The 12,971-nt window shown below is 49.5% G+C and overlaps 3 long non-coding RNA genes across 4 annotated transcripts; all 3 read left to right on the top strand.

Annotated features, from left to right (window-relative positions):
- LOC125318367 lies at nt 1-8,467 on the top strand. The gene is made up of 3 exons (XR_007200329.1): nt 1-103; nt 8,131-8,294; nt 8,439-8,467. It is a non-coding gene; the product is annotated as an uncharacterized LOC125318367 (long non-coding RNA).
- A 201-nt stretch (nt 8,468-8,668) lies between these two features.
- On the top strand, nt 8,669-10,314 carry LOC125318376. Of its 2 annotated transcripts, none has more exons than XR_007200331.1 (7): nt 8,669-8,724; nt 8,819-8,942; nt 9,068-9,147; nt 9,225-9,509; nt 9,876-9,916; nt 10,016-10,057; nt 10,152-10,314. It is a non-coding gene; the product is annotated as an uncharacterized LOC125318376 (long non-coding RNA). The 2 variants fall into 2 exon arrangements; XR_007200330.1 differs by having other exon boundaries at nt 9,876-9,938.
- Nucleotides 10,315-11,205: 891 nt separating this feature from the next.
- Nucleotides 11,206-12,271, top strand: LOC125318382. Its single transcript, XR_007200332.1, has 6 exons — nt 11,206-11,239; nt 11,318-11,366; nt 11,455-11,498; nt 11,600-11,659; nt 11,847-11,970; nt 12,081-12,271. It is a non-coding gene; the product is annotated as an uncharacterized LOC125318382 (long non-coding RNA).
- Nucleotides 12,272-12,971: the final 700 nt, after the last annotated feature.

Here is a 12,971-nt window from a genome sequence, read left to right as displayed (position 1 = left end):
AAGGACGGTGAGAGCGTCTCCCAGGGTCTGGGGGAGCGCTTGGATGTGGAGCGTTGCTTAAATGAGGTGCCGAGGGATGAACCTTTGTGCCGGGGAGTAGCAGGTGAGCCACGGTGTGGATTTGCAAGGGGGATCTTTCTCCTTTCCCCTTTTTCCTTTTGATTTCATCTTGCCAACCCCTCGACACGCCCGCCCCCCCCTCCTCCCCCGCCAGTACCTCCAGAAAAAAAAAAAAAGGGGGTTGCGAGGACAAAAGGGGTGTAAATTGACGGAAGAAATTCCTCTTTCGTTATTGCCTGTGTTTAAACTGGGGGGATGCCCCTTCACTTGTGACTTTAAGGGTATTGATTGAAGGAAAACCTGCCTTTTCTATGGTGTTAGGGTTATCAGTTGATAGGGAGTTCCCACGTTCCACTTTAAATGGAAGGGGAGAGCACGGGTCTTGCCACTTTAGGGGTTTGAATTGCGGGTAACCCCCCCGCATTTTCATCATCCTGAGGTTTACGTTGAGGGGGAAGCCCTGTTGTCCCTGCTTTTTAAGGGTTTTAATTGAGGTAAAAATCGCCGTTTTCCCATTATTTGAAAGATTTAATTTGAGGAAAGCCCGTCTCTTTCTGATATTTCAGGGGATTGAGCTGAAGGGGAGAACCCATTTATTTGCCATTGTATTGGTTTAAATTGTGGTAAACACTGCCCGTTGCCTCAGTTCCAGGGGTTAAATTGAAGGAAACTCCAGCTCTTCCAGCATTTGAAGGGTTTAGATGGGGGCCTGCCGCTGCATTTGAGGGCGCTTTTGCCCCTGCCCCGGCCCCCAATGTCTTGCGCGGGAGCACTCCTGGCCCCTGGGGAGGCCCTTTCTGGCCCCTTCTAAGGAGGAATGGCAGTTTGGGGACTGGGCTGCTGACAGGGACCGACGGAGCCGCCGCGGTCCGAGCCGTGCGGAGCCCAGGCGAGCGCTGTCAGGGCGGGCAGGCGGGAGACGAGGCGCGGAGCCGAGCCGCTCCCTGTCGTCCCGCCCGCTGCGTGCGTTCCGTGCGCGGGGCTCGGGCGCCGCCGGGTCCCCCTCGGCCCGGTGCTGCTCGGCAGGCGCCGGGGGCGGGCGGGGCTCTCCCGGCGCGGGGCCGCCCCCGCCTGCCGGAGGAGCCGCTTCCGTGCCGGGAGCCGCGCTCCGCCCGGGTCCGGGAGCGCGGGGTCGCCCCCGGTCGCCGAGTGCCGCCGGTGCCGTGGGTCGCGTGGCTTTTCCGGTCCCCTCGCACCGTGGAACGGCGCCAGCCCGGCCCGAGTCCCGGCAAGGGACGCTGGGGGACGCTTGTGGCTTGTCCGCTTCAGAGCTTGCTTGCAAAAGTCACTGAAAGGAAGATTGGAAAAAACCCAACCCCGACTTCCCAGGCTTTTTGCCTGGGGACTTTTTTTGGTGTTGCTCTTTAACTGAGCCACGCCTTTAAATACCAACGTGGGTGCCTGCTGGAAGCGGTGTTCCATGTATATTGTACTCTCTCATGAGACCTTCGTGGTGTCATATTTCCATTGCTGTGTTAATCCAGCGGCAGGGGTGGAGATAATTGGAGGTCCAAGCTGACAGTGTGCCGTGCATCTGTTGTTCACTGATCTATTTGTGGTGTGAAAAACGAGGTTCACTCTCCTGTGAGAATTTAAAGGGTTTAATATAAAGACAATAAGAGACACATAAAATAAAGCAAAGGGGTAATGGCTGGATGCCTTGGCGCTCTGCCAAGAGCACACCTGATGCTCGAGGTGAGTCCTTTTTATACTATTTTTACTGTCTGTTCTCGATTAATATTCAAACTTTTCCCGGAGCTGTTCTGCATGGCCACTCCTTGGTTCCGCCTTTTTAAAGCATGCGTACTCTTCTGCCTTGCGGTTTTATTTCTTTTGATTCTTGGGGTTGGGCTCACTAGGTAAGAGTCGATGGTAGGGTGGATCTCTTAATTCTCTAGACAGTCAGGGCTGATTGCAGCTTTGGGCCTCTTCGTCTCTCCGGGCAGAGCGGTGATAGCAGCTCTCGGACTCTCCTGGCCGCCCGTTCTTCGGGCGGAGTAGCCTTTGGGCCCTTTTGTTCCCTGGACAAAGTGTTGATTAGCAGCTTCTCGGGCCTCATCCTCTGTTCGCTTGGAGGTTATCTTACTTGGTCACACTTGCTAACATTCTTGCTAAAAAGAGAGAAAACCACATCCACACAGCAAAAAGCATTTCTAACATTATATAATACCTACTTTTATACTTGCGAGAAGCCAGTATTATAGTATGTTTATAACGGTGGTGTTCATTTCATCTGGATGCAGAGTTGGGCTTTTTGGGCAGATGGTCCCCCTCAAACCACAAGGCTTATTTAAACCTTGTACACTATTTTTTGAAGATGCAGGGTGGGTGAGGACTTTTTCTTGTTGCTGTACTAGGGAATGGAATGCAGGAGGTTCCTACAATATTGGCATTGAGGTTGGAATGTTCAAGGATATCAGTGTGACGATTCTCAAGGATGAATCTTGCTCCCGGCAGTCTGTAGCGTGGTAGAGCAGGGCACGACGAAGCAGGGTGTGAGGCACAGGCAGGGTAGGAACAGTGAGGTGCTTCATGCTGGCAGCTCGGTTTGGTGTTGCTGATGTTTTCAGAGTAGAAGCAGATTGATTTGGTTCCGGTGCACTGGAACAGGATCCAAACCTTAGAAAGTATTTCTTTGTCCTCAGGCTGAAAAATATTGCTGTGCAGCACTTGTTCCCTTGTACCTTCAGTTCATTGTGGAAAGCATTTATTTTAGTGAGCAAATGTTGTTGTGGCTGGTGCAGTGAAAAGCAGAAGAGTTCTTGGTAAGATCAACTTGGAGAGCTCAAGTGCCAGCCAAAACCTTGCTGTGTTCTGCTGTGATGCCACTGAGGGAGGAAAAGAGTGAGTGTGGAAAGCCCTGAGTGGAGTGGTGGGAAATGGGAGGAGAGGAAGAGTCAGGCTGATATGCAGAAAAGATTCCACTGCTGGAATAAATAGTAAAGTAGGTATGTTTATTCCAGCACTGGAACACATGGGGGAATAGTTCCTCCAAAGTCATGCATGCCGACAGCTGCATTCAGCTTGGTATATATCGGGTTACAAGTTCCATATTCATTAAGTTTCCCAATATGCCTATACCTATTCATTGCCTAGCCTCGCTTTGTATTACAATGAGCCCAAAAGTCACTTATGTCTGCGCTGCACTTGTGCAGTGTTGTCTGGTGGTTGTGGGCAGGGGTCTCCGGAATGAAATAAGAGTCTTCCTCAGATGAAGTAAAGGGTCTTCCTCATCCTGAACTTTTCACCTTGCTTCCATGTGCATGCTCTTTATGTCCCTGGCCCAAGTCTAAACTTCAAGACTGGTTTGAGTTAGGTTAAAAACAGGATCTTTGGTCAAGATTCCTTCCCTTTATCAATAGTCCACTATCTTCTCGTCTTGCTTTGGTAGGCACGATAAGTGTTGAGCAAGCTGTATGCATTGCTTTTAACAAAAAACTTCTTAGTAAATCATTTAACCTCTGCTTCCCCATCCCCCCTGATTAAGGGCTAAATATGGATTTAAACTGGGCCAGGTGTTAGTGTAGGAAGAGACATTTAACTGCAATTTATTTGTTTCAGGAGGTGTCTCATCATATAGTCTGCTATTTAACAGTTTCCATGCCAGGTTAATTGTAGTGGAAGACAGCAAATGAAGCCAAGAGACTCAGTTAGGATGTCCCAGGTCCCTGCCAAGCACAGATTACAAAAAACCAAACCCTGGGATTACAAAAATACTAAAAGCTCATCTTAAAAAATACTAAAAAAACAGTCTACCAAAAACTAGGTTCCAAAATACTAGAATAACATTGTTTCAAAATAAGAGAAACCCAAATTTCAAAATACCAGAAAACCAGGTTTCAAAATCTCAGTTTTAAAATACCAGATGACCAAGTTCCAAAATACCAAAGTTACCCTGTTTCAAAATTGCAAACTACCAGGTTCCAAAATACCTTTTTTTTTTCCCATTTCATAATAGCAGAGTCTCAAGTTCCAAAATATCAAAATGACTCTGTTTCAAGATATCAATTTGCAAAATACCAATTTTCAGATGTCTTATACAGGCAGGATTCCCAAACCCACAAGAATGCAACATTGTCAAAATGGGATCTGTGCTACCAAAATGGATATTTTATCCTCTGAAAAGCTTTCTTACAGTGACCATCAACACAGGTATTTATTTTAATTGTACAGCCAGATGCAATAAGACTTTTACTTCAAAAGCAAACACATAGTAGTTTTCTGCTTAGATTGTGTCCACGAGGACCGGCATTTGGGCCGGAGAGCTGCAGTTGGGATCAAAGGATGGAGTCAATCTGCTCCCTGCAGATGCACAAGGAAAGATCGAGTAGCAGGCAGAGGGAGTATTTATAAACAATATCAATATTTCACTGAAATTCAGGGTGGACTGGTGATGGGCGTGCCTGCCAGGATCAGCCATAAACAACCCGGCCAAACCCCCAACCCCTCAAGGGGTGCGTCAAACACTTCAATGGAAACGCAAGTCAGTAATGATTATGGAAGAGAAATTACTGGTAATTGCTTGTGATCTGTGGGGAATTTCCTTGGTAGTTACAAGTCTAGGACATACGGAATTTTGAAGGCAGGATCCCAGTTTTGGCCACGGGCACCCGGACAAGAAGGCCGGGCCTTTTCCACGGAAAGGAAAGCCCCGAAACACCCCGGTGTTTCGGGGGTGGACGATGGCCCGCGCAGGGGAGGGAACAACCGGCAGGACCATTCTCTGCCTCATCCCTGCACTCCAAGATCCAGCAGCCCCAGGTGCGACCAGTGAGAATGAGGAGGGGGCGGCTCTTGCCACAGGCTGCTTTCAGAGGGTTCCCTGGGCACACCTATGCAGGGAGCTGCTGGTCGAGAGGGGCCAACGGAGGCATCTCGAGAGCCCCTCCGGGAACAACGGTCACAGCATCCGGCAGGAGCTGGGAAGTTGGCCGGATGCACCTGGGTACAGAACATCGCTTCAAGAAAATGCCCAGGGAAAAACCTTTGTGCCAAGGGGCGGCACCTGAGCAGGCAGGGGAGCCTGTGAGGTCCCTTTCATCTCATCAGCCCCTCTTCAGAGCCCCCAGTCCCTCCCCAGTGCCCCCAGAAAAGAGAGAGTTATTAGGAGAAAAGGAGCTTAAATTGAGATAATCAGCTTCCTTTTTCCATAATTGTCTGTGTTAAAATTGGGGGGGTATCTGCTTCCCCTGTCATTTTAATGGTCTCATTTGAGGGAAACCCTGCATTTTCCATGCCATCAGGAGTATAAATTGACAGGGAATCCTCACTGTCCATTATTTTCCAGTTTAAATGGAAGGGGAAAACCTCAACAATGCTCTTTTATGCATTTGAATTAAGGGTAGCTTCCCCCTTTTCATTGTCCTAAGGTTTAAATTGAGGGGGAAGCCCAGTTGTCCCTCCTTTTTAAAGGTTTGAATTGAGGAAAAATCCCCCTTTTTCCATCACTGGAGAGATTTAAAGTGAGGAAACCCCTCTTTTCCCAATAGTTTAGGGGATTAAATTGAAGGGGAGAAGCCATTTATTTGCCACTGTATCAGTTTCAGTGGAGGTAACTGGTGCCCATTCCCGCATTGTAAGGAGCTCAATTGAAGGAAGCTCTCCCTTTTTGAGCATTTTAAGGATTTAAATCTGTGTTTCAGGGTGCTCCTACCCGAGCCCCGGTACTGAATGTCATATGGGAGCGAGTCTGGCACAGATGTAACCCTAATGCCACCTGGGAGTGTATTAATTTTTCTTATTTTTATTTTTAATGTATATAGCCCTAATTAGAGATCTCAATGAGAGTTACATCATTCATACAATTACTATTCCTCTCTACCTTAGTCACATGTGGAATACTACTTATTAATCACTAAGGAATATTTATCCAAGTTAGGAACAAATTATCCAAGTTATCTAGCTGTGCTGCCAAAACACAATGTTTTATTTCTTACCGGTTTTCTGCCCTTTTGCTTGATGTTGTTGAAGCAAAAAAGAAAGTGTCATCATTTCCCTGAAGAGTTTTCTTCTCTATTGAGCCTTTTACTCATCTCGAATTTAAGTCAGAGGAGCCAAATGACCACTGCTCCTCCAAGAGCTTTTATACCTTGCGGTATTTGCCTCCTCCCTTTTCCTGGGCATTGTGGGATCGAGAGGCGGGCCCGGCCAGAGCTATATCAACCCCAGCCTTTGGCAAAGGGCTTCATTCCCTCCCTGGGAGTGACTGTGACAAGAGCTTTCCTCTTATTTCAATGAAAGGGATCTTTCAGCTTAGCTTGTTTTCAGTAGGTGCTTTTGGTATCTAAAGCATCAGAGGCCTTAAAGGCACTGTGAAGAAGATAGCATTGAACACAGAGAGTATATAAGTTCACAATTTTTGGTTGTGCATTCAGGGGTGATAAGGTGCTTTTGCGATTTCTGTTTTTGTTCTTGTATTTTTTTTAGGAGTTGTGTAACTTCCCGCAATTCCAGATTGCGTTGAGTGCGATACTTCAATTTTTTTCAGCAAATGCATTGTGTCCCAAAAGGGATTTGCCCCATGTCAAAGATGATGACTGAGATCGAGGCTTCTAATAGTCAAGGATTGTGACTGGGAGAGGGAGGGGGTGTGCAGGGTATTGGACTAGGGGTTATTGTGGGGAGGTTTTGAAGGCAGCACAGTAGGAAACAGTGTCCATTTGGGGCCCCCTAAAGCTTTTCTACACGTGCAGCAGGTGCATTTACGTGCGTCTTACGGCCCACAAACGCATCCACTGCACTCACAGAAATGCCTCGTAACTTTGTCTCTCGCTAATGCAGGTGCCCATCATAATAACAGCCACAGCCTTGACATGGGCTAAAGCCAGAGACTTGAGGACCTAGGCGCACTTAGGAGCGAGCGAGCAGCTGACTTGTTGGGATTTGGCCCATGCGCTCCTAAACTCGTCTATTGATTTTGGCTCTTTTTTTATCCAAGAGGCTACCCGGCAATTGCGGGGCCTTCCAAGATGGCTGAGGCAGATTTATTTCGCGTCCAATGCGGATGCACATCGCGGATCATTTGAAAGATAAGTTGGGTGCCACAACCTGGGGATGGGATGCCAGCAGAGCAGCGGGTTAGAAATTCCTGGGAGAGATTTAAAAATTAGCAGAGGGGAAAGGGGATGCCCTTTAAGGGGCTTCTTTGGACAGCTAAAGAGAGCAGCTCTACTTTTGATTGCAACCGTAGGACATGCAGAGCAGTTCCCCTCAGTCTTGTGCTGTCTAGCATGCTTTTGGGATCCCTTGGATCAGATATCTTTGCCTTTTCCCTTTGAGGGCCTTATTACAAGCATTGGCTGCCATCTCTAGGTTCTTGAATATTTGTACTTTATCGGCATGATGCCAATATAATTTGTTCTTTTACCGGCGGGCTCAGCCACATCTTGGAATCCCATCTTGGAATCGCATCTCAGAAGCGTCGAGTCGGATGCCTTTTGAGGCCTTGTTCCTGGCTCTATTGCCATCCATCCTTTGCAGCCGTGAGCTGTCATGTCCTGGGGCTTCTAAGACTGTAAGGATATGGGGAACATTCTGAATGTAGCATTGTCTCGCAGCCATCTTGATCATCGTGACCAACAGTCCTTCTCACAGGTCATTGTTACAGTTTTTTTCTTCTGCTCCGTAGAGCCTCCACCATCGCCATACCATCAGTCATCTCTTTGGCGTTGTCTCGGTCCTTGCCATTATTCTTCTTCCTGAGAGCTTTTTTTATCATCCTAGTGTCACACTGTTTGTAGTATAATGTGTAGTTTGTGTTTAGCCTGAAACTGCTCTGCCCTGTGGCGTAGACTGGGGGGGTAGGTGGAGTAGAAAGAAGACTTTACGGGGAACTTTTTGCTTTGTTTAGCCACCTGAGCCACACCTCGGATGGAGCAACCGCAGCCAGTTCATGCAAGGTTCGGTGGAGGCATGGGAGAAGTACTGCAGTGTCTCGCAGTTTTCTAGTCATTTGTTTTAATGCATGCTGTTTGCGGCTCCTAGATGGTTTGCTTTGAGAAATGAGAACTTGGGGAAGGCGAAGCTTTCCCTGTGTGCCTGAGTGACTTTGACAAATAATTTTTTTTGCAGAGGGATAGGATGTAAACCAGACACAAATGGAGGAGGCCAGAGGAGCACAGCAATGAGGTGGGTTGGCACCTGAAGCCCAAGCTCCAGCCTGACTTTCTTCAATGCTTACCCCGTTGTTTGGCTCTTTGTTTCATTAGAAGATGCGAAGCGCTTGGTACGGCCAGGTACTGGTACCGGGGGCACCATGAGCCAGATGAGTATTGGTGACTGAGATGAGTATTGATTCCAGCACAGAGCTGGATGTTACCGGAGTTTTAATGTGTTAGTAATAAAACTATAAACATCCTTTGTTTTTTTGTGTTTTACAGGTGGTCTGAAGCATTCCAACCGCTGGTCCAACATGACAGAGGCCCTTGCGGAAAGAGGTCACGGTCAAGCGGTTTCAGATGGAAACTAATCCGGCAATGCCATGCTTTCAGACCCTATGTCGGTACATGCCTTTCCGTTTTGTTTTGCCCTGTCTCCCCCGGGAAGGTCCATTGTCATTCAGCTTTTCAGGGGAGGTGTAAACAGTGGCTATGTCACCAGATTGTTCTTTGTCTTAATTTTTAGGAAGTAAAGCCAGGTATCACCAATCAATGTCAAATGAGTGAGGTGAGCAGTGACCGGTGGACAGAACCAGTTGTTATTGCATGGTTGCCACGTTCTGGTGCAGCTCTAAGCATCCGTTGTTGTTTGTATGTTTAAGGTGGTCCACTTTTTTATGCTGAATCGCCTTGCCACCGGCTGATGGACCCGGCTCGCCGCCATCGTGAGCCTGTTGGAAGTATCACGGGACTCTGTGACGGAGCCTTGACCTTTTCCATTTGAAGGTGCCCTCCACGTTGAATTTGGCAATGGCTGAGGATTTGTGGCAAGTTGGGGGAGGGGGGGAGGAGGGGTGAGGGTCCCCTCAAGTTTCAGCCATGCCACGTGGCCTTGTCTCCTCTTATCTCAGGTATGCCCTGTGACGGCGGCGTCAGACTGGGAGTGCGGCCGGAGCATGTGGCCCGAGGGCCCTGGCCATTTTAGGAGATGGTGAGTACAAGAATTGTTGGGTTTTGGCCAGTGTGCCACTAAGTTCACGGCTTGACGTTTGGTTTTCTTTCTTGTAGCCAACTAAGAGACAACAGCCCGGTGACGGCAGGAACTTCCCAGATGGCGAGGCGGCCTTCTTTCACACCTGACCTGGATTCGCATTCCCGGACCTCCGAGAGATAAGTGGAGGGCTACGCCTCACAGAGGGGATGAGAGCGATGTGCCGGGTCAGGACTCGTCGGAAGGATTTTTGAATTAGCTCTGGAGACGGGGATGTCCAAGAAATGGCCCCTTTAGGCCACACGATGGGAAAGTCTCACTTTTGATCACAATGCTGAGGCACGTAGGACAGAACAGTCCCGGTGCGTGTCGTGTCACTCGTCTATCGTGTGTTCTGCGTCTTTTGGGCTTCTCGCATCGTGTGTCTTTTTCCTTAGCCCTTAGAGGTGACTGGCGGCCTTTCTTCTCACGGGGAGTTTTCTCTCCGTGTTGCACCCCCTTGTTGGTCACGTCCCGTGTCACAGGGGCCAGCGTGGGTTTGGCCCGGAGCTGCTCTGCCCTGCTGCATAGTCTGGCATTATAGGTGCGATAGGGCAAAGCCCGGGGACTTGAAATTTGTTGTGTAGGCTGTAGTTGCCGTCTAGATGGTATTCCTAGATTGACACGAGGTGCCTGTAGCCTTTAAGTTCTCATGCAGCGCTTTGACTTTTGTCATCACTGTCTTTCAGACGCAGATCGATTCTATCTGTGGTGGAGCGCTCCATACTAGGTGAGGGGGTTCGCACAGGAAGGTGAGTTGCCGTTTGTGTTTGCAGGGCAAGTGTAACGCGGTGGCTCTGTTCCACTGTTGTCCTGTCCTCATTTTTAGGAGGTAAAGCCGGATCTCAGCAGTCCATGTCAAGTGAGCGAGGTAAGCAGTGGCCGCTGAAAAGAAAAAGTTGTTCTTGCTTGGGTGCCAAGTTCTGGTGCAGCCCTTAGCATCCATTGTCATTTGTGCGTTTTAGGCGGTCCACTTGCATTACGCCGAACCCCCTCGCAGAACGGCCGACGGACCCGGCTCGCCGCCCTCGTGACCCCTCCGCAAGTATCGCAAAGCTCTGCGATGAAGCCTTGACCTTTTCCACGTGACGGTGCCGTCCGGGTAGCCTTCGGCAACGGCCGAGGAGTTGCGGCGAGTCGGGGAGGGAGGGAGGAGCGAGGGTCCACTAGGGTTTCAGCAATGCCACATGGCCTGTCTCCTCGTAGCTTAGGTATAGCCTGCCACGGTGGCGTCAGCCTCGGAGCGCGGCCGAAGCGTGCGGCCCGAGGACCCCGGCCATCTTAGGAGATGGTGAGTACAAGAATTGTAGTGGCCCACGTCCCGCTAAGTTCAGGCCTTGACGTTTGGTTTTTTTTTATCGTAGCCGACTAAGAGACAACAGCCCGATGACGGCAGGAGCTTCCCAGACGGTGAGCGGCCTTCTTTTGCACCTGAGGAGGATTCGCATCCCTGGATGTCCGAGAGATAAGTTGAGGGGATGCAAGCGGGATGTCGGGTCGGGGCTCGCCGGGAGGGAATATTGAGTCAGCTTCAGAGATGGGGATGTCTAAGAAGGGGCCCCTTTAGGGCCCCTAAAGGGCAAGTCTCCCTTTCGATCACAGCGCTGAGGTGTGCCAGGCAGAGCAGTCCCAGTGCACGTTGTGCAGCTTGTCTATTGTGTGTTCTGTCTCTACTGGGTGTCTTGTGTCTTCTGCTTTAGCTCTTCGATGTGCCTGCGGTCATTCTTCTCACCGAGAGTTTTCTCTCCTCGTTGCTTCCCCGCATTTGTCATCTGCTGTATCACGGGTGCCTGTGTGGGTTTTCTCTGGAGCTGCTCTGCCCTGCTGCACCGTCTGGCATATAGGTGTAATAGGACAAGGCTCGGGGACTTGAAATTTGTAGTGTAGGGTGTAGTTTGGCCTCTAGGTGGCATTCCTAGATTGACACAGGATGGCTGGAGCTGTTAAGTTCTCATGCAACCCTTTGACTTTTGTCATCACTATCTTTCAGATGCAGATGGATTAAATCCGTGGCAGAGCGCCCCACACCGGGTGAGGGGGTTCCCGCAGGAAGGTCAGTCACCGTTTGTGTTTGTAGGGCAAGGGTAAATGGTGGCTACGTCACAGCATTGTTCTTTGTCTTTATTTTTAGGTAGTAAAGCCGGATATTGATGTTTAAGGTTGATGGAGTGACGTAAAAGGTGACTGGTGGACAGAAGGAGTTGGTATTGCTCCAATATCAATGTCTGGTTCAGCTCTAAGCATCCATTGTTGTTTGTTCCTTTTCAGCGGTCCACTCACAAGATGTCCCGGCCCAGAATGCCAGAGGCCAGGTGGGTGCAAGCTTAAGGTATCGGTGTGGCATACTTCAGTCGGAGTGGGGAGGTTGTGATTTCAGTCTCTCTGCATGTTTTTTTGCTTTGTTTCTTTGCAGGTGCTGCCGCCGCCCTAGGCGTGCCAAGGAACAGAGGCGAGCAGGCAAGTTGGCATTAAGGTGGGGCGACTAATAGGCGGGCGGTATGCGGCGGCGTGCCAAGCTTGTACCTTTTCACTTTGCAGGTCTTCTCCAGGCCACCTCCAGAGTCGGATGATTTGAGGTGCTCTGGGGCAGCAGTGTAGAGGTGCCCTGGGGATTAATCTTCTGGAGGGCGATAGTCACGTTTTCTGTTTTGTTGTCTTAGGTACCATGAGCCGGTGTGGAGCCAAGTTTGGAAACAGTGTAAGAGACAGTCCAAAGATCCCTCATTTGCCTCAGGATCATTGCCGAGGACAGAGACTGAGCACAGGAGTCCTGGCCTGGCTGAGGTGGGATGTCTGCCACGTGTTGCCTGTGGGTGTGCCCACTGGGAACTGGTACGCATTCCTGAGGAAAATTAGTGCAGGTTGCAATGGACTGTGCCGTTCATGCTTCCCAGGTGGGAAGGACTGCGCTGAAGGGGAAAGGAATGACCTGTCCTGTACACCTGTCTTGTACGTCTGTCCTGTACCCATTTCCCAAAGCAACGGACCCCATAACAACAGCTGTAGGTTTCCCAACCTCTTGGCCAGTTGCCCCTCACTTCTGAAAAGGACATAAAGGGACTTTCTGAAATAACCGCGTCTGAGATCTCCCCACGGAAAGAAGACGAATCTATTGGCGGAAGACCACGTGGACTTCGTCTCATCTGTTGGTAGCTATTGCCCCCCTCTTTTTCTTCCTCTCTGTGTTTCCTTCTCTCTCTCTCTCTTTCTCTCTTCTATTGCGTTACTGTGTTGTGGGCACTTAATAAAGGTGCACTGTTCTGATTAAAACTGCAATCTCTCGTGTCCTTTTACGCCCTGAGATCGATAAACAAACCATCACGACCCCCGCTTATATTAGCGGATTGTGACATTAAACTGGCATCACGGACAGGATTTGACAGACACAAGGGGTTGCAAGGTTGTGTGTAGTCTGTAATAGGGGAAGGACGTTTTGCCCCAGCTGCACCTAGCCCGACACCCCGAAAAGGGTGAGCGGTGTCTAGAAAGCAAGGGGGGTGACTCGAATTTCCCGCAAACTGCACATGCCTGGGTGAAAAGCACCCCATCCTCAGTTGAAGGCTCTGTCTTCAGATTTTTCGCAAAAGATCTCTTAGTGTAAAAGGGGGAACTGTTTTAGTGTGTGTGTGTGTGTGTGTGTGAATTTAGACTGCTTGGTGTAGCAAAGAGACAACCATAAGTAACTTAAGGAGTACCTCCCAAGCAGATTTGGTCTCTTCACCCACCCAGGGAAGCGAAGGGAGACACAGTGAAGCTGTGTGTGTCGCAGTGTGTAATTAACTTTT

The sequence above is a fragment of the Corvus hawaiiensis genome, chromosome 29 (genome assembly GCF_020740725.1).
Source record: "Corvus hawaiiensis isolate bCorHaw1 chromosome 29, bCorHaw1.pri.cur, whole genome shotgun sequence".
Lineage (NCBI taxonomy): Eukaryota > Metazoa > Chordata > Aves > Passeriformes > Corvidae > Corvus > Corvus hawaiiensis.
The sequence above is the reverse complement of the archived record's forward strand: the minus strand, read 5'-3'. Positions and strand labels throughout refer to the sequence as shown.